Source organism: Homarus americanus, unplaced genomic scaffold (genome assembly GCF_018991925.1).
Source record: "Homarus americanus isolate GMGI-L3 unplaced genomic scaffold, GMGI_Hamer_2.0 scaffold56333, whole genome shotgun sequence".
NCBI lineage: Eukaryota > Metazoa > Arthropoda > Malacostraca > Decapoda > Nephropidae > Homarus > Homarus americanus.
Genome location: NW_024734940.1, coordinates 12,705,182 through 12,710,114, shown reverse-complemented (window position 1 = coordinate 12,710,114; position 4,933 = coordinate 12,705,182).

Sequence of the window (4,933 nt, the reverse complement as noted above, 5' to 3'; positions counted from 1 at the left end):
AATTTGTGTATTTTTTTATTTTATTTTTCAGGCGAGAGATGGTATATAGGTAACGTTGTATTGAAGTCTGTACAAAGAAATACCAGTGCTTTTGTTTTGATTTATTTTTGCTTTTGTTTTCTTATTTATTTTTAGTTAAACTTTTTATTTGTTTCGTTCAATAACTTTTATAATGGAGTTTATTTGTATGTGTGTGTGTGTGTGTGTGTGTGTGTGTGTGTGTGTGTGTGTTGTAGGGCTGAGAACTATGTGTGTGTGTGTGTGTGTGTGTGTATGTGTGTGTTTGTGTGTGTGTGTGTGTGTGTGTGTGTGTATGTGTGTGTGTCGTAGAAATGTGAACTCCGTGTAGTGTGTGCATGTGTATGTCTGTGGTGTAATGGTCAGTATCCTCTCCTCGCAAGTGAGTGGACCCGAGTTCGATCCCCGGGCAGGGTGAAACTCTGGGCAAGTTTCTTTACGCCATTTGCCTCTGTCTACCCAGCAGTAATTGGGAACCTGGATGTTAATCGATTTGCGGATCGTATTCCGGGGTAATGGTTAGCCAGTGCAGTTGGCGAGTTGTCCGGTCTTCTCGGACTATTCCTTGACACTGGGTCATGCAGCTCGTTAACTCAGGGTGTGGTTGTTGTGTTGGCGACAGCTTCTACACCTTAACAAATTCACGCCTAGGAGGCCCTTGGGCCGGCCATCCTCGATTTCGAGGGGCTTCCATTATTATTATTATATATGAAGTGTGCTTGCATGTGTGTGTATGTGTATTTGCTTGCAGGCACTGGCCCACTTTTACGGGGTGCGTGACGGCACTGTGCCCAGGGCTGTCAGATAGATAGTAGTGTGATAATAGAATTTCAGAATGGTTCCCGGATAACCGCTTTTGGGTGCGGCAGACGCCCTTACCGCCCCCCATAATGCCCGCACTCAACTGCCTCGGATATAAACCGCTCACGCGTTGCTCCAGTTTGCTGGTCTAATGGGCCCTGGCACCAACGGACCCCAGATATAATGGCCGGCCCCCCGCTGCAGTAGTCTTCATTTTAACTCGGTCGTTAAGATTTACTGTTTAATAAGGTCTTGTTGGCTTGGTTATGTTGGGGTCTGTGAGGACCGGGGCCTATTTGAGCCAGGGCCCACTCGAGCCAAACTCCAATCGAACCAGGGCCCCAGCCAGAAACATTGCCTCTGACAAAACCACTGCCCCTGGACGAACTACCTCCCAATCGAACCAGGGCCTGACCAAACCAGGCCCACCCAACCAGGGCCCACATTTAAACCAGGGCCCAATCGAAACCAGGGCTCACTCTCAAACCAGGGCCCAATCGAACCAGGGCCCATTTCAAAACCAGGGCCCAATCGAAACCAGGGCCCACTCAAACCAGGCCCAATCGGTAGGGCCCACTAAACCAGGGCCCAATCGAACCAGGGGTCTACTCAAACCAGGGCCCAATCGGAACCAGGGCTCACCAAACCAGGGCCATTCAATCAGAACCAGGGGCCCACCAAACTAGGGCCCAATCGAACCAGGGCCCACTCAAACCAGGGCCCAATCTAACCAGGGCCCACTTAAACCAGGGCCCAATCGAACTAGGGCCCAATAGAACCAGGGCCCAATCGAACTAGGGCCCAATAGAACCAGGGCCCAATCGAACCAGGGCCCAATAGAACCAGGGCCCAATTGAACCAAACACTTAACACCGTGATACAAAACCTTTGAACCACCTTTATATATATATATATATACAATAAAAACCTAACTTATATCACCGTAATTATTCTGTTCTCTACCGTTATTATTTTGACTGTTGATTCGCCAGTCTGTTAACGGTAAACAGTCAGTGGCGCTGTGGCTGTGACCATTCTTATAATACATGACTGGTCGACTGGGGGCGATTGACCTGACTGTTACATTACTTGACTGGTTGTGTTGCGACTGGTACCTGTGTTGTAGATGTTACCTATGTTGTGTTGTGGTTATAATTAGTTGTGAGGGTGTTGTAATTTTGTTTTGTTATTATTATTTTGTTATACGGATATTACCACTGTTCAATACTGTTCAAGGTGATATTTATTTTCACAAGTGGTATGGCATTGTCTTGTCCAGAGTCACACACCAGCTGTTATATCTTATTACACCAGCTGTCATATCTTGTCACACCAGCTGTCATAAAACACGTCTGAGAAATATATGGTGTGACAGTGAGAAATATTGTTCATTATTAGATACAGTTTATAATGTTTACCGCAGTGGGAAGTTATTTAACGTAACCTTTTTAAAGAGTGAGTGATGCAACAGTGTGATATTTGAGGTGGTGGTGATGATGATGTTGGTGGAGTGGTGTGGTGATGGTGTGGTGATGATGTTGGTGGTGTGGTGTGGTGATGATGGACTATTGGTGTTGTTGTAGTGGTGTGGTGATACGGCCGTCATTATGCTGAGGCTTCATCATGATGAGGCTTCACTCTCGTCCCTCCCCATGAAGCCTCTGCGGTCACCCTACAATTTCAACCTTGTCCTCGCTAATAATTGATGTTCTCTCTCTCTCTCTCTCTCTCTCTCTCTCTCTCTCTCTCTCCTCTCTCTCTCTCTCTCTCTCTCTCCTCCCCTGCTCCCCCTCCCCTCCTTCCCTCCCCCTGCTCCCCCTCCCTCCTTCCCTCCCCTGCTCCCCCTCCCCTCCTTCCCCTCCCCTGCTCCCCCCCCCTCCTTCCCTCCCCTGCTCCCCTCCCCTCAATATTGTGGTTCCCCTGACCCCATTATACACGTGGCTGCCGATAAAGATTTGCATGTTTTTAGTTGTTTGTGCAGTGTTCTAGCTGGGGGTGGAGGAAGGAGGTAGTGGGGGTGGAGAATGCTTTTAATTGGGGGTGACGTGATGGAGAATGATGAGGGGTGACGTGAGTGGAGGAGGAGAACAGTGAGGTGACGTGGTGGAGGAGAGTATTGAGGAGTGACGTGGTGGAGGGAGGGAGGTTAGTGAGGGTGACGTGGTGGAGAGGAGGTTGGTGGGGGTGACGTGGTGGTGAAGGGAGGTTGGTGGGGGTGACGTGGTGAAGGGAGGTTGGTGGGGTGACGTGGTGGAGGAGGAGGCTGGTGGGGGTGATGTGGTGGAGGAGGAGGTTGGTGGGGGTGACGTGGTGGGGGGAGGTTGGTGGGGGTGACGTGGTGGAGGGGAGGGTGAGGGAGGCTGTTGGGGGTGACGTGGTGGAGGGGAGGGTGAGGGAGGCTGGAGGACGAGGGTGGAGTCAGGAGATTGTGTGTACAGAGTCCAAGTCTTAGTGTTATATCTCCCCCTCGAGGACCACCACCACCACCACCAGTCTCAAGCCTCTCCAGATTGTAGTTCAAGTCTCAACTCCGCTGGCCTTTAACCCTTTGAATTTTGGAAGGTTAAACCATCGTCCTCGAAGGGTTAAACCGTCGTCCTCGAAGGGTTAAACCGTCGTCCTCGAAGGGTTAAACCAACGTCCTCGAAGGGTTTAGCATATTTGTTAGTATTATATGAGGCAGCTTAGTAACAATAAGATTCGTGTAGAATAATAAGTCTTAATAGTTATTACAGAACCCAGTCATTGTATGTGGCTAATTACGGTTAATAACATTGTGGATAACTCCCTATAATGGTTATGTAATTAGGACAACATTTAATAATTTGCTTCAGGTAAATGTTCAGTCACTCTAAAAGCTGTCTGTACTCGGGGTGATCGATGAGTCCCATAATGAACACTGTGACTCCTGTTGTCTCGGTAGGGTTGTCAGAAGCCTTCGTCCCTTCTCATATTGTTTCACACACATTTGTATAGATAGTTTTTAAGTGAGTGTTCAATGCTCACGTAATATGGAAAGGATTTAATAATTTCTTTAGCTAAATGTACAGTGATTATTTAATATCAGGAATATTTTATAATTTTCGCGTTGGCCTTCCAGAGAGTTACGAACACTGAGACACACTCGACCATTTCTCAGTAGTGTTATTGGTGTGTTTCTCAGTCCCGTTCACTGTATATGTTTCTCAATTATATCTGGTCAAGTAAACTTTTCAATTTCATTTTCAATTTCAATCTCCAGCTGTACCGTGAGTTGTGTGTGTGTGTGTGTGTGTGTGTGTGTGTGTGTGTGTGTGTGTGTGTGTGTTCGTAGATAATGCTGTCTAGTATTTCACCCAAGAACATTACATTACATTCAGTACAACATTATCCACAAGCAACACACACACAGACACACAGACACACACACACACACACACACATTACAATTTATATAACCCTGTTTTGGGGGGCTTAAAAAGTATATATATTACACGTAAATAAAAAAATATATGTATATATTTATTCTAAAGTAATTGGGGGAATTTTTCTGTGTATTAGTTATTGGTGTTGTTGGGGAGGGGGGGGGTTATACTGTAGCTGCTTGTGTTATTGGTTGTCTCAGTACTTACAGGAGTATAGTATAGTACCTGGATTAACTGTTATTATAGTAGTAGTAGTAGTAGTAGTGGTGGTGGTGATGACGGTGTGGTGATGGTGAAGATGATGATGGTGGTGGTGATGATGATGGTGGTGGTGGTGGTGATGGTGGTGGTGTGATGACGGTGATGGTGATGGTGAAGATGATGGTGGTGGTGGTGGTGGTGATGACGGTGATGGTGATGGTGAAGATGATGGTGGTGGTGGTGGTGGTGGTGGTGGTGATGGTGGTGATGGTGATGGTGGTGGTGGTGGTGGTGATGGTGATGGTGAACAGTGGTGATGGTGGTGGTGATGGTGAGTGTGGTGGTGGTGGTGATGATGGTGAGTATGCTTGCCCTCATTGACCGGACCTTAGCTAGCGTTACTGATCCTTACCTTTCCGTGCTGACGATCTTTGTGTATCCTTCCTCCTACACCCATCCCCCTACCCTACCCCTCCCCTATATCCTTCCATCCCCCTACCCCACTTCCC